Source organism: Artemia franciscana, chromosome 4 (assembly GCF_032884065.1).
Source record: "Artemia franciscana chromosome 4, ASM3288406v1, whole genome shotgun sequence".
NCBI classification, from domain to species: Eukaryota; Metazoa; Arthropoda; class Branchiopoda; order Anostraca; family Artemiidae; genus Artemia; species Artemia franciscana.
In genome coordinates, this window is record NC_088866.1 from 3,552,496 (window position 1) to 3,574,608 (window position 22,113).

The 22,113-nt window shown below is 35.5% G+C and overlaps 1 long non-coding RNA gene across 8 annotated transcripts in view; it reads left to right on the forward strand.

The window, feature by feature from the left end:
* The window catches only part of LOC136025868 (uncharacterized), a 116,194-nt gene that overhangs the window by 60,081 nt on the left and 34,000 nt on the right, over positions 1 to 22,113 (forward strand). For 6 of the 8 annotated variants that reach the window (XR_010617159.1, XR_010617155.1, XR_010617160.1 and 3 more), the window contains one exon: positions 18,931 to 19,138. The exons of the other annotated variants lie outside the window; for them this stretch is intronic. This is a non-coding gene — a long non-coding RNA (uncharacterized LOC136025868). The remainder of the gene's footprint in view (positions 1 to 18,930; positions 19,139 to 22,113) is intronic. 8 annotated transcript variants of the gene reach the window in all.

A 22,113-nucleotide genomic window follows, 5' to 3' on the forward strand; every position in this document is an offset into this window, starting at 1 on the left:
GTAAAGTAATATTTTTTAAACATGTTTCCTTTTCAATAGCCTCAGTTGTTGGCTGACAGGTTACCAGCATAGTGTTAGACACATCTCTGTTTAAAAATGAAACAAATTAATTGGGTGCATAATCAAGGCTATTGAGAATGAAACCATTTACAGTTATGAAAACCACTTAAGAAATCCTGAAAGACTTACTTATATCTTTTCTAATAGTACTTTACAATACCTTACAACCCCCTAAATATATAGTTCAAATTCTTCAGTTCCCTTCTTTTTTTTCTGTTTTTTGATTAGACTGCCTTTTTGTTTACTGATTTAACACCATAAATGCAACATTTGCAAAATAAAGGTAAGACAAATACATAGGGAACTTTTTTTAGGGCCAAAGACACCCCAGGGCCAGGGGGTGACTTTATCCCAAACCTTTTTAACCCCTATTTTAAGGTGCATCTTGACTATAGGAGTAATATCAGTGTTCCTAAGGGGTGGCCTTGGCCCACAAAATAGTTTTTAAAAAAAACTTTCTTCATTAGACATTTTATTCTTCAAATATATAAAAAACTAAGCTACTGATATGGCACTTTCAAGAGATCAAAGCTCTGATCATGGGTGTATAACAATGTCTTGTTAAATATTCAAGAAACTCACTAGCTATGGTACTGGTACAGTATTGGAAGGTCTTCTAAAATCAACTATGAGAATGAAAAGAACTCAACTTCGACAACCACAAAAATCCTTCAGAAATCTGGGAATTCAAACACTAGTGATCTAGATGATGAACAAGTGTTAGACACTGCAGGTGGATTTAGTGGCTTTAGAAGATCAAGGTGTCTGTACCAGATCTCATCCACTTCTTCTGGCGACTTCTACTTCTTCACTCCAGCCATAGCCATAGCGTTTATCTTTAGCCTTTTTTTCTTGGGATCAAGCTGAGGAACTTCTCCTGGGAACCTCTCTTCTTCATATTCAAACTGAACAAAATTGCCCAGTTTTAGATGATTGTAGATCTCAATTCCAGGCAGTCTCTTGCTCTCCTTCATCTTCAGACAAGCTTTCTGGTTCTGGTTCCTTGTTTCTTTTGTGAGCAATCTTCTTTCCTATTTAGACTACAGCTTTCTTTCTTTTCAGTCTGACTTGATCAGGGTGAACTCCTTCTTCAAGCATCCTTGTCTTGGCTTCTTCTGTTTCTGAAGTTTCAAAACAGAAGTCTTTGGCATAGTAACTTTTTCCAGCAGGAACATCAAGACATTTCTTTTTTGCTGTCCTCTTGGGTTTGTTGGTTCTGTGCATGTCAAGAACTGTCATATTGAGAACATCTACTGAACCTTCTGTTGATGATGCCAAAGGCAAACAACTGAGAACCTTTGTTCTGTCCATAGGTATTATTCCACTTTTTGCAAAGCCAGAGATTAGGTCTTGTGCTCCATTTGCATCCATCAGTGAATCTGTCAGCTTCTTTAAAAGCCTAGGAAAATGCTCTTTAGGCAACAAAACTCCTTTTTGACTTTCACCATGTGTCTTGGATCTTGTCAGGATCTGCCTCCACTTCACTTTCATTTGCCAAAAGAAGGCCACATCAAGCGCGGCTGAGTAAGGTGAGTGGAGTTTGGGATCAATGCTACAAAGCTAATGTTTTCTTGTTCATACTGTTTGATAATGTCCACATCAAAATGCGAGGACAAATTGTTGCTGATTACCACCTTTTTCCCAGGGAGCTTCTTCAACCAGGGCAAATGACTGAGTGTGAACCAGTCATGAAAGGAAACAGCCTCAAACCAGCCAGACTTGGATTTGTTGAATCTACAACCTATGTACCCTCCTTGGACCCGCATATTCCACAATTTCTTACTTATGTACACCACATAAGGAGGCACCACTTCCACTGCTGTGTTACCAGCAAACATTACAGAAATAGCATATTTTGTTGAGTTCAATATTCTCTCAGGGTACTTACTTCCACATTTTGTCACTACTTTTTTATTCCCTGGGTCATCTGTGAGGTTAGTTTCATTGTAGTTCTACACATTCTCAGGTGGTACTCCATCAACTTCCTGCTTCAAATGATTGAAGTATTTGTTAACTGCTTCTGCTCTGATAGCTGCTCTAGATTGTTAAATATTGCTGGTAAATCTCTCACTTAGGACTTAGTTCCTTGAAAGAAACAGCTGGAACCAGTCATCCCCAGGAAGGTTGTTTGAGAATTTCACAACAGTTTGTCCATGACTGTTGAGATAAGACTGAACCAACTTCTTCATATCAAATCTGTCCAATGGGAAACCAAGCTTGGAGAGTTTAATTGCAGCATGTGCTATCAACCCCTCTTCCTCCTCACTCAGCACTGTGATACCCCCAGGGCTAAAAGGATGAGAATTGGTGAGTTTGTTTTTCAAAGTGCTTCTGGGTATTTGGAATGTCTCCTCTGCCTCTCTTTGTATCATTCAACCACTTCTAATACCTGATAGAGCATCTTGCAATTTTTGGTCACTGTAGTCTCTGTTCGTTTGGGTCCCAGGTTCTCTTACGTATGATCTTGGCATCTTCACATTTGTTTGAATCTGAAAAAAAAGTTAGTGTTGACTGATCATGAACAACAGTAGTTGAATCGCCTTCTTTGCTAAAATGTATGGGTAAATTTCACCCTAAATTTTTTTTTGGTCTGGTTTCTGGGAAATTTGATGTTTAACTGCTCATTGGTGTCATTGAAGAGAATGTGACATGGCATTGTAGTCACTGTTGATTTTTCTGTGTACCTGTAAAAAAAGCAAATTTAAAGCTTTTATCCAGTGCTTGTCACCAGCCAAATTTTCAGAAAGTTTAAAATTTACAGGAAAGTCCTTTGTGCATATATTTATTTTTCAGAGGTGTACTTCATGATCTGCTACTCAGTGCTTAAACCCATTCTTTTCCATGATAGAATTTGTTCAATCTGTGAAAAAAGGAATGCATAATCCATTACCTGTGATAAACGGCAATCCTTATTAAAACTCTTAATCCAGGCCTGGGCCAAATTCACACACGTGGGCAAAGTGACCCCATTTTATGGCAATGGTGAAAGGGTAATTCTTTCACCATTACTTTGAGTAGGTCTTCATGTTTTAGTTTTTTGTGTTTGTTTCGAAGTTTTTTTTTATATTATCTTTGGTTTTTGTCAGTAGTTTTTATTTTAATATTGTGCACTGAGGATGGTCTAGTGGAGGTTTTGACTGAAATATTTACATTGTTATCTATGTTTTTCACTGGCTTGTATTATTGTTGTTTCTCACTTCTTTACTGTTTTTTTTCCATTGTATTGCTACTTTATTCCACCCCTGCCTAATTTGTAAATATATGGCCCAAATTAAACATTTTTAGGTCATTTTCGTTTTTTATATTTTATCAATGCTTCTTTGCTGATAGATCTATTTTAGGAAAGAATGACATAATTAGAAAAAATACATAGGAAATATAAACTTGGGAATATATTTGTCTATCTAAGGGAGGAGTAGAGGGTAAATTGAAGCCATTTTGGGAATGGTTTAAGTATGTCAGCTTAGAAAAAAGCTGTTTTAGTTTTTCCTTTGAACCGACCTAATTATATGCTAATGCCCTTTAAAAGTAAGGAAACTATTTTTAAATACTATCATTCATAAAAGTGTACTACTTTTTTTTAATACCACTTTTCCATTTGATGTTCAGATATACACTCCAAATATATATTATCATTGCATTTTTTATCATAAAACTTTTCTTTCTGCTGCTTGGTTACTGTTAATTTAATAAGAAGAAAGATATAAGCTTCAGAAAGTAACATTCTATCTTGGGTATTGCCTTGGATAACTTTCTGCATTTTGGTAATTATACTAACAAAAGTAATCCAAATAAACGCAAGTATCTATCCCTCTGTCTCTGTTATCCCTCTGATGTGTCTACACTATCCCTCTGTTTTTCCCTCTATTCCAAGCCTCCTCATCTGCCTGATTCCCCTTTCATTTACCACCTCCTATCAGTAAATTCATTTTTTGACCTTTTTACGTGGGTGCACCTCTTCGTTCTGGACAATGCTTTCATATTCCATTTGACAGAGATAAGTCTAGTTTTATCTCATCTTTTAAAGTTGTCAAAGTTTTTTTTTTTTACGTCTGGTTTTATATTCATAACTGCCAACTATTTTATAGTCTGAGAAATCACTCTTTATTTCAAAAAAAAAAAAAAGTTCGCAGTCTTTAAATTGTGATAAATTGTATCATAGCTTCACATATCTCAATCCATTGGGTGTATTATAAGATCTTCAAAGGAAACATCCCTGCCATACAATTTACAAGGTATTTTAAAGTTCATTTTTTCAGCCACGGTTCTCATGGGAGTAAGTTCAACAGAGTCATTCACTTACGCACAAAGTTGCAGAAAAAAGGCTCTGTAAAAAAAAAAAAAAAAAAAAAAAAAATTAACGTAGGAAAAACCAGATTATGACTCAGTGAAACTTACGTTTAAAATACCCAGTTCAAAATTAATATACCAGAAAGTACTGATAAACCTGGTTAATTGTCCAATTTTAGTAAAAATGATGTTTTGAAATAATAAAACTTTTAGGGGCGTTTTATACTTTCACTTAACGAGATCTGTAATTACTTAAATGGGTCGGTAGTGTAATATCTATTTTGTCAGTGTTTGTTGTCAGAGTTTTTGTTGTAACTCTTTACAACACAAGTGGTTCTAACATTTTTCAAAATAATAAGAAATCTATTGCATATATGCAATTCAGTGTGTATATTTGCACACTAAGGGGGGGAGGGGGGTTGTAAACGCATTTCTCTGGTTAATGAATTACTTAAGGTATGCTAGTTTTCAAAATAAAACTTCCTACCCCGACAGTGTACTCCTTTCTCCTGATAAACCCATTTATTGCTTTAATGGCATATTTTCTGTTATTTTTTTTCCATTATTTTTCCATTTTTTCCGCTTGTATTAATTAGCCTCGAATATATCCAGTTTAAAATGAGCGACTGTGATGAATATTTGCACCAAAAAAAACTTTCAAATGTGTAAAAAATTTGAATAGTAATCCTACACGGAGTGTAGCTCATGTGTATGTAATGCTTTTTCATTCGATTTGGGTAAATATTTTACCTATGATAAACTTGAATTTCCACTTTTTGCTGTGTCTGATTTTTGCAAGCAGAAACTCGTATGCTCCACAGACAAAAGATAGATGAAAAGTTTTGCTAAAATGATCTATAAGTGAACAGGAGGTATAGGCATACCGCTGTTTAGCAACGTCCACATTTTTCTCTTTGATATTGCCTTTGATAACACATATCTGAATTGACATGGGAAGTTCTAGTTTTCTTTTTAAGAGTCAAAAAGTGATCGGAGGGCAACTAGTCCCCCCCTCTCCAACATCGTTTTCCCCAAATATATCTGATCAAATTTTTCAAATAGCTTTTTTATAGTCCACCTGTCATTTAACATTGCCGCTGGGGTAGACACAGCCCCTCAGAGCTATGGGGAAAGGATTATAAGTGGTGCCCTTGGGACATGTAAGGTTATTATGGAAGGGGTGGTCTTATCAACTCAGCAGGAGGCTCATTTTATTGAAAATCGAAAGTTCTAATTTTATTTTGAACAATTAAATTTGATTGGTGGGCTATATGCCTCCCACGCTCCCCCCTCAAGTAATCCATGTGTCATATAACCCTCGCCACATATTGCTTGAGTTTCAAGTTGTGCTCTGCGTGCATATAAGGTTATTGTGGAAGAAGTGGTCATATCAGCTTTCGAGGATACTCATTTGATTGAAAAATTAAAACTCTATATTTCTTTTTAAGAATCAAAAATGATTTGAGGGCAACAAGCCTCTGGAGGTGGGGGCAAATTTGATAGGATATTAAAGGCTCTAGTTTTCTTTTTGAGAGTCAGAAGTGATCAGAAGGCAACTAGCCTTCCCCCCTAATGGATTGCCCCTCCAAATTAACAGATTCAAACTATGAGAGAGCCCTTTTGTGCAAACTTGTCCACGTGTCTTAACAATACCTCTGGGTTCGACACCTCTCCCCCTCGTCCCCCAGAGCTTAGGGGGAAGGGCTGTAAATTGTGCCCTGAGCGCATATAAGGTTATTATGGAATTCATTATTATCAAATAATGTGAAATCTAAAATTGGTGGCACATATTAACCCTTTAAAAATGTATTAATTCTATCATTAGTTACATCATTCCACTTTACATTATTTTCGTAGGGGAAAGAAATTTTTCATGGTACACTCATTTTTTGACTTTTTGTTTTGTTATTCAAACTTTTAAAAAATAAAATTGTCAGTTATTAGCGCCCTTCTCATATTACCCTCCTTCCCCTAAGATTTTGCTCTAGATCTAACTTCTCGAATATATACTCTTTTTTTTTCAATATTCAACACAGACACTCATGCTAAACTGGATATATTTGAGGCCACTTAGCACAACCGCAATTACAACGGACTAAACAATGAAAAAATAAAAATAAAAGAAAAATGTTTCATATAGGCAATAAATGGGTTTATCAGGAGAAGGGGGTACACTGTCAGCGTAACGACTATTATGTTGAACAAATATTATATTAACGACAATTATTGAAAACGAGTATAGACTAAGGAAATCATTAATAACAGAAATGAAGTTTACAACCCTTTCCTCCTTAATGTGAAAATATATACTCTGAATGCTATAGATTTTCTATTATTTTGAAAAACCGTTAGAACAATTTGTGTTGTAAAGTATTCAAGTTCAAGTTTTTTTTTCTTCCTCAAGTTCAAGTTTTTTTTCTTCCTCAAGTTCAAGTTTTTATTTCAACATTCACAAATAAATAAATAAAATACAACACTTTCGCGCTGGGGAAAACCGATGAGGGTTTGTATTCGCGCGAAAGTCCACATATCTACTTACCTATAATGACAAATCTAATCTCTCTTACTCATTAATACACAACTCTCCCTCCCCCTTTCATTCCTTCCAACCCCACCCTAACCTCCTACCAACCCTTACCTCTCAAGCCCACCTGTACTTCCCTACCTCACCCTTACCTCCCTAGCCCTACCCTTACCTCCCGAACCCACCCTTCTTCACCTAATCACCCTACCATCCATAGTAGAATTCAACATTTATCCCCCAAAAAATAATCTTTTAATTTCTTTTTAAACAGAGGTACGTGTTCCGCCGCCCTAATGCTCACTAGTAGTTCAATCCCTACACTTGTACCAAGGTGTTTAATTGAGAAGGAAGACCGGGTACAATGACGTAAATCCTCAACGATATCACTACTATGCCTTGTTCCATAATTATGCAGATCACTATTTGTTTGGTAAAAACTCTTAAAGACATCCGGGGCTAGGCCATTCATACACTGAAACACAAATACAGCAGCCTGGTAATCTCTTATCTAACTGACATTAAGGAGCTTCAGCGACGTAAAGCAAGCACAGGTGTCATGCACATCCTGGACATATCTACCTATTGTTCTAACAGCTTTATTTTGTAGAATTTGCACTCTCCTATAGTTGGATAAGAAGTTCTGCCCATATGAGGCAGCCGTAGGAGATATATGAATAAACCAACGAATAATATATAGTTAGAAATATCCTCTATGGGAGAAAGTTCTGCAGACGACGAAGTATGCCAACCCCACGGGCGATGATCAACTTGCTGTTGATCAAGTTACGAGCCCATACACATCTAGCGGTGTACCAACTCTGCAGAACGTCATTAAAAATGTCTTGCGCACATTTACGCACAGTAGACTTAATGAGGTAAACACCTCTAGCATTTCCAGTGCAAGTTTCGCTTTTCTCACCAGCTCCTCCACCGATGAGGCAAACACAGTTAAAACAATATCATCAGCAAACGAGGTAAGACACACATCTTTCAGGTAAAAACGCATGAGATCAACATGGATAAGGTAAAGAAGCAGACCCAGCACTGAACCTTTTGGTACTCCACAAATCACTGGAAATGCTGCTGAGTTCACATCACTCAAGACTACTTTAAGAGATCTTCCTGTTAGATAGCTTTCAAACCATTTCAGGCACTTTCCTCGGACACCTAACGACTCCAACCGACTTATTAGCGTTTGAAAATCAACTTCATCGAATGCTTTACGAATATCAATAAATATAGACAGTGGTGTTTCACCTCTATTTATACCACTATTCACTGATTCCACGAGATGTTGCAGAGCATTCGTCGTCGAGTGCCCTTTGCGAAATCCGAATTGGGTCTCACTCAGTAAACTATTAGACTGTAGGAAGCCCTATAGACAATTACGAAGTACTTTTTCTAGTTGTTTAGAAAACAATGGAAGAATAGAAATTGGTCTCCAATTCTCAATTTCCTTTTTAGGGTCACCTCTATGAAGTGGTATCACTTTCACAACTTTTAGCTGATCAGGAAAACTGCCCTTTTCAAGTGACAGATTAATGATGAAGAGCAGGCATGGTAGTATATCATGCATTATTGCTTTAAACGCTCGAAGAGATAAACCGTCTACTCCAGCAGAATTTGATTTAAGAGATTTAACTATTTTAAGTAGTTCATCACGTGTACACGGATCAAACGCTAATTCAAAACTCTCATCTCTATTATCACATATGATATGTTCTTGAACCTGTTGACATCTGTTTTTTATACTATTTTGCACTTCACAACCAATATTAGAGAAAAAACTGCCAAATTTATTTACAATTCCACTCTTATCTTCACAGGCAAAGCCCTCAAGTTGTACTTCATCCCCGCCAGTATCAGTATTCCCACCAGTCACTTCTTTAATCAGTTTCAAGGTTTCTTTCATATTTCCTTTACTATTTGAAAACTTTAAATCATAATATTCAGCCATAGCTTTGCGACGTAATTTGTTCACTAAATTGCGTTTCTTTTTAAACAATTGAAACGAAGCATCACTTTTATCATCTAGATATACTTGATAAAGCTCAATCCTTCGCTTCCTCTCATCTAGTATTTCACTTGTTATCCATGGCTTACGGGGTTCCTGTTACACGGGGGTCCCATTACCTTAATGGGACACTCAGTATCATACATAGGTAAAATAATAGTCATTAGATTATCAAGTGCTCTCGTAGGGGGTTTTTCTTCAGAAAATACAGGGGTCCAATCGATGACACTAACTTCCTTCACAAACTTTTGAAGATTCTCTTTTTTCATCAATCTTGTCTTTATTTTCTTTTTATTGGATCTACCTAACTGACACTTCAAAACACCAACCAAAGGAAGATGGTCAGAACCAGGAAAAGTCACATCAGCATAACAAAGCTTCAAATCAGCAGAACGAACGAAAATGTTATCTATTAGGGTTGAACTCTGTCCAGTTATTCTTGTAGGTACACTCACAAGCGGGTATAGATCATTCGATATCATAAAATTTAAAAAATCAACATTATGACTAGATAAATCCAACAGGTTAAAGTTAAAATCACCCATAACAATATGACTTGCTCCAGGCGGTACTTTCGATATCAGCTGACTCATTCCTCCCACGAAATCATCCAAGTGAGTACTGGGTGGATTATACACCATACCAATTATATTATTTTTCCCTTCAAATTCAATTTCAATTGAAAAAACTTCAACCTTACCTTCCATCCATATACTAACATCATCCCTTTCCTGATAATTCAACCCATTCTTTACAAGAAAACCAACACCACCACGACCCATCAATACTCGGTTCTTGATACGAAAATTATAACCTGGAAATGAATACAGAGAGATCGACTGGTTTGAGCTAAGAAATGTTTCACATAATCCAGTGATATCAAGAGAAGAAGAAATCAGTTCATTATCAGTTCAGAGTTCAAAGTGTCAACATCAAATTGGATATTGCATGGACATTATTAATTCAGTAAGTTTTATGTGAAGAAACTCAAAATTTTGCAATAGGGATTATAGTGACGCATAATCCCTACTATACTTATTGACCTACACAAAGGATTCTATTGCATTATAAGCTTAATGGAGCGCTAAAGGCGATTTTATTTTTTTGGCCTTGCTTATTTAACCCCAGACCTAAGGAGTGAGAAATGTCAATATTTATTTGTCCTGGTTGTGGTCGATCTTGTGGCAAGGGGATTACCCTGCAATGCACAAAATATCTCGAGATGTTTCACCCACAGTGTGCAGGCATTTCCCCAATTGAGCCTAAAGAAAAACCGAATTGGATTTGCTTAATCTGTTCAAATAACGATGAAGTACATGAATCTTGCATCTCTAATAATAATCCCTGTATATCCCCGATAATCAGCAGTCAAAAATCCATTCCCGCTAATACTAATTCTGTAGCTGAAAATTCATGCAGTCGAAGCGTGAACCTGTCAATCCAGTCTATTTCAAGACCAAATAAACATTCCACTGAGATAATTGCAAGTGACAATATATCTGACGTCACAAGCCAGCCAGTCAATGCATGCGATTTTGATAAGACTTTTGTGTCAGAGACAGGAATTTCGCATGTCGTAGTTAATTCGATATTATTCTTCGCTCTTGATTCGTTGAAAGCAGGAATAAGTGTTGATGAAATATCTAATGCAATGGCAGGATTCTATCGTTTAGAGGAGTTGAATGTAGCAAAAACGCTGCTCGCATGTCTGTGTCGTAAAGCTGGTAGATTGCAAGAAAGGAGAGGAAAAACAGCTGAGAAGACTACTGCCTCGGACATAATGCGTGTTATCATAGAACTTGATTCGAAACAGTTCATATGGCCTGTAATCGTCCTACGGAGCTTTAATGAATGTCCAGTATTAAAGCCTGACATCAGCGTCCGGCTTGATAAACTTGTTTATGACTATTCCCGAAAGCTTGATAAAACACTTTCTTCTATTGAGCGTATCGAATCTAATTTAGAGAAAAAAATAACGCCTGGCAATGATCTTGATCTCAATCCCCCCACTGTGCCCCACCATGAATGGCCGTCTCTCCCACTAAAGACTGTCCAATTAGAGACCATAGTGATAAAAAACCCACCTACTCTCCTACTGAAGGATCCTGTCTGCCGCAAGAAAGAATTTGATAAGACAGGGTGTGCAAATATTCGTTATGTTAAAGCAACTAAGGATAGTGTTATGGTATCGGTACCATGTCAAGATGCATCGAAGCTCAGTTGTGATCTAAAGGTTAATTTTCCTGAGAGCATAATAACTTCCAAGCCTCGGCGATTTTTTGGAATTATCAGGAGTGTGGACATTGATTTTGATGTTAGTACCTACGCATTGGACTTTCCGGGTATAATCGAGTTTAACCGGCTAGGAAAATCGCAAACTGTAAGAGTTATTTTTCAAACAGAAGAATACCTGCATTTTTACATCAAACATGGTATCAAATTCGGTTATGAGATTTTCCGATTGGAACGTGATCGTATTCAGCCTAGGCGTTGTTTTAAATGTCAAAGTTTTAACCATGTTGAAAATCAGTGTAAATCTGAATGTTTCAAATGTGCCCGATGTAGCGGTAATCACATTTCAACTAAAGACTCCCCATGTCAAGCGCCAGTTAAATGCGCCAGTTGTGGCTCGAATGATCATCCAGTTTACAGCTTTAGGTGTCCGATTTTAAAGAAATTTTGTAAATGAATGTATTACTTTGTATTACGTCCTTTAATTCAAATGGTGTGTTAGGGAAATTACCTGTACTTCATAGTTTTTTGAATGAAAAATCATTGTTATTATGTCTTCAGGAACACCACCTCCTTGATCATTCGTTGAATCTGCTTTCTAGTCTGTCTACTGAGCATGACATTTTTGCTGTTCCCGCTACACCGACTGGTGGACGTCCGTCCGGTGGTTTAGCTACTATTTTACCCAAGTCTCTTAATGCAGCCATTCTAGCAATTGATACAAATTTTTTAGCTTGTAGTTTTTCAAACGTAGTTTTAATTAATTGTTATTTTCCGACTGATTACCATGATGATATTTCTTTTGATGCGTTTACTCAATGCTGTTTTAATCTTAGTCATTTTGTCTCTAGTTTACAGTCAAATTTGCGTACTTATATTTTAGGTGATTTTAACTGTGATCCAAATATAGCAAATGAAAGGGGTATAATTTTATCTTCTTGTCTTCCTAATTTTTCTGTTTTACCGAAGTCCCAGGATTTCACTTATATTCATTGGAGTGGTAGTACAACTAATATTGATCATGTTTTTTCTTCTAACCCAAGTGATCCTTTGCCTGTGGTTACTGTAATCGAAGATTTCCCCGTTAGTGGCCACATGCCGCTTCAGTTCCTTATACCCCCTTTGGCTTCTCGTCCTTCCCCATTTCGTTTTTCTGGTAATAAGCTTCCTAAATTTTTTGATCGGGTTGACTGGAATCCAAATTTTAGACCGCTTTACCAAGAAAGAGTTGTGACTTTAATTGATAAAGTCTATATCCCTGATAGTTTGGATTCAATGGATAGTAATCCCTCTTTGACTATTAATTGTCTTTATTTTGAATTAATCCATTGCTTAAAGTATGGTGCTGCGGCAGTTTTTCCTACTAATAGGATAAGATTGGGCGCGCAGAAACCTTTTTGGAGCCTCAATCCTTTTTTGGTAAATTCTAATAAGGCGGCTAAACAAGCGTATTGGGAATGGCGGGCCCTCGGTAAGCCAAGAGACTCGCATCCAGTTTTTTTGCTAATGAAAAAGAGAAAGGCTGAATTCCAAGCAGAGCTCCGTCGTCATAATAACCTGGTCATAGAAGAAGCTTCTTCAAACATTGATAACGACAAGGACAAGAATCTCCTTTGGAATGTTCTCCGAGGCAATAGGCGGATTAACATGCCTGATACTAATTCCACACCATCGCTGAAAGAGTGGGAAAATTATTTTTCTAAGTTGCCGACTTCGTACGATTCTAACAGTGTTGTGTTGCAATTAGATGAAAGGTTGAAGAATTTTTCAACTGATTAAAGGATTTCTGAGGATATCTTACGTGGAGCAATCAAAACGTTAAAGGCGCAGTCGGCTAAGGATCATGATGGCGTATTTGCTAATCACCCTAAACTTGCTCCTTCTTCTTTTCTTTTTACTCTACTGGCATTTTTCAACCTTTTACTTACCTGGTTTAGTACCATCGTCATTCTATATTGGCATAGTTACGCCTATTCCTAAGAGCGGGAAAAAAGACTTGTCATCTTGTAGTTCCTGGAGGCCAATTACTAGCGGTTCTATGATTGGGAAAGTGTTTGAGTTGTGTTTGAAGGATCTTCTTGAAATTCTTGACACTGGTTCTAATCAAGTTGGTTTCAAGAGAGGTTTGGGATGTGACCATGCCCATGCATCTTTCAGCAAAGTTATTGAAGAAGCGAGAATCTCTGGTCAACCGCTATACGCCCTCTTGATTGATATCAAAGGGGCCTTTGATAACATTTCTCATGCATCCGCTCTGCTCACTTTAATCCATGCTGGATTGCCCCTAGCTGTCATACGAGTCCTTCGCTCTTGGTATTCTGGTTTAAAGATCCGTATCTGTCCGAGTTCGTCTTCATCTCAGTCCAAATTAATTGAAGTGGGTAGAGGAATTAGACAAGGAGGAATTATTTCTCCTTATATATTCAATTCTTGTTTAGCTACTGCCCTTAATTCTCTTTCCTGCTCGTTTGTTTGATTATCTCGAAATCTGTCTTACATTGCATATGCTGATGACATTATCCTTCTAAGCCGGTCCAAGTCTAGTCTTGTTTCTAATTTTAATATTTTAATTAATTGTTTAAAAGGTTTGGGCCTTTCTATCAGTTTTGAAAAATGTCAATTTTTTGTTGTAAATTGTTTAGAGGATAATGTCAGGGCGACTCTCGATTGCGGCAATGGTGTTATTTTTCAGTCGTCGCCAATAGTCACTTATTTGGGATTACCTTATGCTGCTTCGAAAAGAGATTTCAAACCAGTCCTGGTTCAGCATGTTCAGATGAAACTACGCAAGGCATTTGGTCTTTTAATTCGTTTTCGGGGTCTTTACCGTCGGGACGTCCTTGGTCGTATGTATAGCGCTGTTGCTCTGCCTCACGTATTGTTCCCGTCCCTCCTCTTCCGAAATTTCAGACCTTCTGATCTTTCGCCCATTAAAGTTGCTTATTTTAAATTCTGTAAATTTTTACTTGGTTTCCCCCTTTCTTTTAGTAACACTGAGATTGTTTTAAAGCTTAATGTGAAGGATCCTGTAGTCTGTATAAAGAAAAAATATAAAACATTTGAAGATAGGGCGAAAATTAGCCTTTTAGGCCACAATTTATTTCCGTTTTTTAGTAACAGTTTTGGCTCTTCATGATTTATAGGCTAATCTATTTAGCAAGTGTTTTTTTTTTTTTTTTTTTTTTTTTTTTTTTTTTTTTTTTTTTTAGTGTTCGATCAATATTTGATAGGTTTTGATTGTAAGTTTTATCAGTTGTTTTTTCTTTACATTATATTGTAGCGTACTCCTCATTTTTTGAGGGAAATAAAGAAAATAAATAAATAAAATTCCAAGAACATAGTCGCATACTCCTTTCATTTATGTCTTGATTATATGGTAGCTGAATATAATCACTTTCCCTCATATGCTTTAGCTCAACACTCGTTATACCATCATCACCAGCAATACCTTTCGATAAATAATCCTGAAGAATAAAACGATCTTGATCAGACGTTACCATTTTTCACATAAAAAAGTGACACTTCAAAAAAAAAAAAAAAAAAAAAACAGAGGAAGACGAGCAAACAGGGAATACAGATAAATCATGGGGATAAGAAATGTTAATAATGAATCTAAATAATAAATTAAACATAAATATGCATAAAAAATGCTAAAAAGAATACCATTAAAAAATAATAATAGAAAAGAAATAAAGAAGATTGGAAGAAAAACAATTTTAAAATGCATAAATCAAAAATACTATATAAGGTCATCAATAGACCAGATCCGCCTAATCGGAGCAGTATCGGTTTCGCGCACAAAAATACGGCCTTGATCGGACCACACACTGCGAATTCCAAACTTATCTCTTGAAGCACTCAGAAGATCACGCTTTCGTTTAGTAAGATTCTCGGCAACAAACAATCCTGAGCCAATAAGCTGCTTCTTTGCTTTAAATACATGGCGGGCTGTTTGTTTTGGTCCAAACTGAACGAGGACAGGGGCAACTTTATCTGGTCTTTGTGCAATATTTGAACCAACACTAAATCGCTTTACACTAACTATGTCTGAAACCGCAATATTAGTTAGGCCCATCTTTACAAACAATAAGTGTTTTATAGCATCACCAACACTTTGTGAAGAAATCTGTTTGACACCGTTGAATAGCAGGGAATCACTTCTCCCTTCCTGCTCTATGCCATCTAATTTCAGCTCAAGCTGATTAACACGGTTTTGTAATAATTCAAACATATGCATACAGGTTTTCAGATGTTTTTCTATTATTTCAAATTTGGGCTGAATTCAATGTGTACTGCATCATAAAATTCAGAAACCATCGTTTCAACTGGAAAATTAACATGAATATTAGCTTTAGTTTGGGATGTCAAATCTTTAAGCTTTTCATCAATTTTTTCTTGATTTCTTCAGTTATATTTTGCTTTGTAGCCGCAAGTTCATTCTCTGTAGCGGCCACTAGGCTACGAAGATTAGCAGTAGAATCCGAAAGCTGGCTATCCGTTACCAAATATTGCCCTTTCTTTAGAAACTGCCGGTAAACATCAGGATGATTTTTTAGCTCATCAAACGCATGATTTACACCCTTAGTTTTCTTTATTGATGCTTCCTTCTCATTATCATTAAAACTAAGAAGATTAGCGACTGATACATGCTGATGATCGTGTTTTTTGCCGTAGCAAAAAACAACAAATTTGCAGTCTCCGGTATCCGTCGTCATTACCTCTAGGATTCGAATTGGCCACAGGGGATAGCACGCAAATTTGGCTAGGAATAACTCACCGATTTTAATGTTTGCAGATTTCATGCCTTATAAATGAAAGATTATAAAGTGAAAGAAACTTATCTTTCTGTGAGGGCCGAGCCTCACTAATGTATCCAAGTGAACAATCAGTCCAAACTGTGCGAGGTCGGCCCAACTGCTAATCCTTCTCGACACTAAACAGCGTAATTAACGCACAGGCAAATTATATCCAATTTTCTCTACACACCACACTTGGCTATCGTATCTAATTTTCTCAATTCAAAACGCCAAAAATCTGATTGTGTGATAAATTCAAGTGTCAGATTGCACAATTTCTGTAGTCACTGAATTAATTCATGGTTAAGGAATCAAGTTCAAACAGGTGTAATCCCTTTGAGAGCTAGTTCAACAAAATTTGTGACAAAATAGATGTAATGAAACCAAACCATATAACTAATAACTGATATCCTAAAGCGAAGGCTTAAAACACCCCTTAGAGTCTCATTATTTCAAAATATCATTTTTACTAAAATAGGACAATTAACCAAGCTTAGTAATACTTTCTGGTACATTACTTTTGATCTGAATATTTTAACCTTAAATTTCAATGAGTCAAAATCTGATTTTTCCTACATTAATTCTGTTTTTTTTTTTTTTTTACAGAGCCTTTTTTCTTGATGGGATCATTCTGAATCCCACAGAATAGTATCGATCCCTATTTCTGAAATTTTGTGTGTAAGTGACTGGCTCTGTGGACCTCGCTCCCATAAGAACCTTGACTGAAAAAATATGATGCCATGTAAATTGTATGGTTGTGGTGTTTTCTTTGAAGTAACAGTTCACCCGGCCGATTAATAGACGCAAAATCTTCTAATACTCCCAATTGATTAAGATATGTGAAGTTGTGATACATATTATCATAACTTAACGTCTGCGAACTGTTTTTGGAAATAAAGAGTGATTTCTTAGAGTGAATAATATAGTATACTGATATAAATATAAAAATAAATGGGAAAATACTTTGACAACTTCTAAAGAAGAGATAAAACTACACTTATCTCTGTCATAGTCAATATGAGGGCATTGTGCAGAACTAAGAGATGGGCCCAAGTGAAAGGTTAAGAAATAAATTTACTAATAGAGGCTTTAAATCAAAGGGGAAGGGGAATGAGGTGGAGAGGGGGCAAGAGATAGAATAGAAGATATTTGATATTTTCTGGGTCTCGCTTTTGTAAAATATACCTTTAGCATTCTTGTGTTATTTACTTTTTAGTTAATTTATCGTAAAGGAAACCAAACCATTAATTTACGTGTATTCTTTTATATCTAGGAGTTTTTCGAAAGCTCCCATGAATGATTAGCCAAAATTTCGTATTTCAAATCAACAAGCAAATTAATTTAAACAATCTGTTTCTTAGCCTATTAGGGGAAATATAACCCCAACCACATAGCTCAAAGAAAAGAATTAAAAGAAACAAATTAATAAATTTTCTGCGGAGGGAATATTCTGTAGATGAAGGAAGGTCCCAAGTGGAATTTTTCGTAAAGGGATGGATTTTTTTCCAGTGGAATTATCTAACGGAGAAGATTTTCCACAAAAGAGAGTTTGCTTCAAAAGTTCATTTTTTATTTTTTTTTATTAGTTTTTTTTTTACTCTAACTAGTGGCTGGTGGAGATCCTTGTCAAAATATCTGTTTTTATATTCTCTCTTCGTTTGCCCATTGGCTAGAAATATCCGTCAATTTCTAGATAATAATTCTTTGTTTGTTGTCGTACGTCATAGATTTTTTTTTAGTTAAAAAAAACAAACATTTTTTGTGCAAAAACCTTGTATTTCTAGAAGTGCATGCATTTCTTATGAAATTAAAGTCTACGCAAAAAGCTGCAATTTGATGCAGGTCTCTACCTAAATTAGGATGGTGAAATTCTTTTTTTTTTAAAATAGTAATTTCAACAAAACCCTGCATTTTATGCGTCAACTTTATGATATTAATTTGGATTTTCTTATCATTCATACAACTTAAAAAAAACAAACAAACTGCAGAACAAATTGTGAAAATATAATTTGGTATATGGATAAAATAGATTCAAGGCTATTGATTATTAGCAAAACTAACTCGTTAAGTTAGGGGAAAAGTTTCAATCACTTTAAAAAATATAGTAATCAGTCAATGGATCAATATAGAAAAAAAGAACCTACAACGGTAATTATGGGCTATTAAAATATATCAGATTGTACACACACATACAGAATTTATAGAGACGCCCTACAAGCAAGTACAGTCTTGTTAAAACCTGGTTTTTCATTGCCCCTCTAATTTATTTTAATTGATATTGAGAAATAAAGGCTCTTTGTGACTCTAACGAAAAATTTGGGAGAAGGGGGTCCTTGAAAAACATGAGCAGTAGTATACTCTGTACTAAAAAGAGTAAATGAATAAAACTACAGAAATAGAGTCTTGGGAGAAAACTTGGATTTGCAAAAAGATGTAGTTCAATCATGAGAAGAAGAAAACACCTAAATTCTTCGAGTTTGTTCTCCCCCCCCCCTCAACACAAAAAAATGTACGTAGAGAATTAGCTAAAAAGTTCAGGCTTGTGAGAAAAGCAGACTTCGATCTCGTTTACTATTTTATCCAAGTTTAAGATCAAACTCAAAAAGCAATTACAACTTTTCACGAAGTACTGAGTCTTTGCTAAGTAATTTGCTGCTCTGACGAGTCGTATGGTCCACGTTCATTGCCCCATATGATCTTGAAGGCCTTTAACGGATACGGGACGAGAGAAGTAGGTGATGTTGGACGCCAAGAACAATTCATCCGTAGTGTCTGCAGACTGAACGGACTTAAAGTATGTTCACCATCAGTCAATCCTCATCATCTTATCACTAATGTATTTCTGGTCTGATATTTTTAAAGTGAGAAACTCTTCTTGCTTTCTGGAAATGGCCTCAGCATGCAATTGGTACAGCTTTTAGGTATCGTTTCTTATCTCCGCCATTTTAATTTCCGTTGCTGCTCAATCTCGAATATTTTTGCTTACCCATTTCCAAGTAGGCTCTCCATTTGAGGGTTTGCTTCTTGAGGCATCACTGACCTCTTCGATAGTGGATTCATTCATTTCTTTAATTTAAGACGAGCAGTGCTAAATCTAAAGGAGGAGGAGGAAGCCTGCTGGAGAAGCTTGTCGAAATATCTGCTATTATCTTCTCTCTTAGTTTTAAGAAAAACCTCAAAATCACCCTCGTTTTCCATATTATATTTCCTTGTTTGTGTCAGGTATTTATATTTCTTATCAAATTATTGTATTTCCTTTCATTTGTGTTTATATTTCCTGTCATTTGTATTTCCTATTTTAATGAAATTTGACACAAGTTTCAGTTTTTTTTGTAGACCACTACAGAAGGCTGTATTTTGATGCAAGTTTCAGGTTTCTATTCACCAATTTTCAAAATTCAGGATTGTGAAATTCTTTTATTTTTTTTTTCAAAATAGTGATTTATACAAAAAACTGCATCTTATGTTAAAATTTTTTATATTAATTTGGATTTTCTTTTGATTCATGCTAATTTAATCTAAAGAAAAGAAAAACATTGTGAAAATATAATTGGCTATTGACTATTAGCAAAATTGACACATTAAGTTACGGGGAAAAGTTACAATCACTTTAGAAAAGACTGTAATCAATTTAATTAATCAATTTAGTAGGGAAACAACCTAACAGTAATTGTGCGTTATTAAAAATATATCAGAGTGTATACAGAAATACAGAATATATATAGACGCCCTACAAACAAGTACAGTCTTGTTCTGTTCGGTTTGACCCATCTAACAATGTTTGTTTTCCTTCAATTTCCACTTTTTACTCTGGTATACCACAGTTTAGCAATGTTCATACTTATCTCTTTGATATCACATTTGATGACACATTTTTGTCTGAAAAATCAGTAAATGTTTAGAATTAAAAAGGAACGGATATTGCATAAAATATGAAGATCCCTGTTACAAAAATGCTTGAAAAGTGTTGAATTGAAAGAAAATAAATAATTTAATTTGTCAGAAGTTAGTGGAGCAGGAGGCTATTGAACCCTTTACAGAGTGTAGTTTAAGCCAATTCATTTTGCAGGGGAAATAAGGTATTTGACAGATGTTAAACTTCAGTATGTTGCTTTTTACACTGGGTGTTTTTTGAAAATAGAAACCCTTGTTTATACGGGTAGAAAAAAAAACTAAAATTCCAGCAAAAATGATGAAAATAGGCCCGGACAACATAAGGGCAGGACGTACTCATCATTTACAATTATTTTTCATTTAGTTTAACGGCTTTCTCTCTGATTTTTTTCAAAGTCCACATCTTTTTTGTGGTCCCCCAATAGGCTAAGGCACCTTAAACACAAGGCTGCTTTCAGGAATGTCGATGGGGATGTTGAACCAAATCTTAACACAATTATTTGATGTAGACTCTCAAAAAAGTGCATCAGCAATGTCTCACGAGAGGCTGATAGTATTAATGGGAAATTTCAGGGATAATTTGGGGATGTTTAACTAGCAGAAAACACGATATAAATCATTCTTGTCAAAAATGTGTTTCTGCAATATCTCAGAAGTGGTTGAAGGTATCACTTTGAAATTTTCGTGGAATATTCTAGACATACTGGACTAAATTAAAAGGCATTGTGTACCTCCGGGTGTTCAAATTGGCTTTTGTGAAACCTTAGGAGCGGCTAATGAAAGTATGTTTGAACTTTCCGGGAATATTTAGGCAAAAATTTAACTCAATCAAAAGACACACTATGTGCATCCAGGTTGCCAAGAGTCATATTTGTAATATTTAGGAATTTTTAAGGGTATTAAATTGAAACTATTTTGGTATAATAATTAGACCACCAAACAATTTCAAAAGACGCTTTTTGTCCCAGCTCTGTATCACAGGTCGGTTTGTGAGACCTGGAATGCCTAAAGGTATCTGAAAATTTCATCGAGTTTTGAAACAGATGTTCTACTAAATGTAGACATTATATACATCACGGTTGTCAAAAATGTATATCTGCCACATTCAGAAACTTCTATGGATATTGAACTTAGACCTTCAGGGAATAAACTCTCTGAGTTCAAGAAGGGTGTTGAACTCTCCCCTAGTAAGGGAGGGGTATCCGAGTTGTCCAAGGGTGCAGCTCATCTTCAACGTCTTGAGAACAGCTAAAGGTAATCAGTTAAAACTTTCGCGGAACAATGAGAGGACTATGGATCTAAATCATAAGGCAATATGTTCATCGTGGTTTTCGAAAAGTTGTGTTTGGTGTGTCTCAGGAACTTCTAAGAATACTCATTAATCATCAATTATCATCATTTTTGAAATACTAAAACACTTACATACATGAAAAAGTTATTCGGCACAAGAAGCTTTGCTTGTTATGGGCCATACAGCACAATAATAGAGCACTAAAAGAACCATAAATAATACCCTAAATCAAACAATACATGTGAAATAAAGATGAAGGAGAATAAACACTAGTATACAGTAAAAAAAACAAAACCGAAAACTAGATATATTTTGAACGTTTTACGTTTTATAACGCTCATAAATCCAAAGTTGCCAAAGCTATATATATTGACTGACGTCAATATATACTAAACTATCAGTCCATATTGTTTATTACTTCCTAGTAATTCTGCTTAATGTGATTATTTTCATTTTTTCTTCTGTTTTGACAAATAAAAACATACGAATCGAATTTAAATTTATTAAGGGCATGATTTATGTTGGTGTAAAGCTTAAATTGTTATTTAACTTTATTTTTTTCTCGTTTTTGTGTAATATAGCTCTACTTTTCTATGAAAAATTTCTTTATTGGTAAAATTAAAAAAAATTAATTTTTCAAAAACAAAACGGATGCTGTCTTGTCACTGCAAATCTGAACATTCATCCCCCTGGTTTTTCTTTAAAGATTTTTTAAAAAGACAATTTGCCCTCCTCTCAGCTAAAGGCTTACACAAAATTAATATACCAAAAACCAAATGGATGTTGTCTTGTCACTGTTAATATTTTAGCATCTATTCCCAAGTTTTTTTCAATTATGATTTTTTTTTTATTGCCCTAGTCTTTTCTTTTAGTTTCTACGTATCGTTTGGGCTAAACATGGGACCATTAGGCTGGGTAGGGGTGGGATAAATTAACAACCAACTGGAATAGCATGTCGAAAAAAAAAAACACGAGAATAGGAATTGATTAGTATGTCAACTTCCCCCTTTGT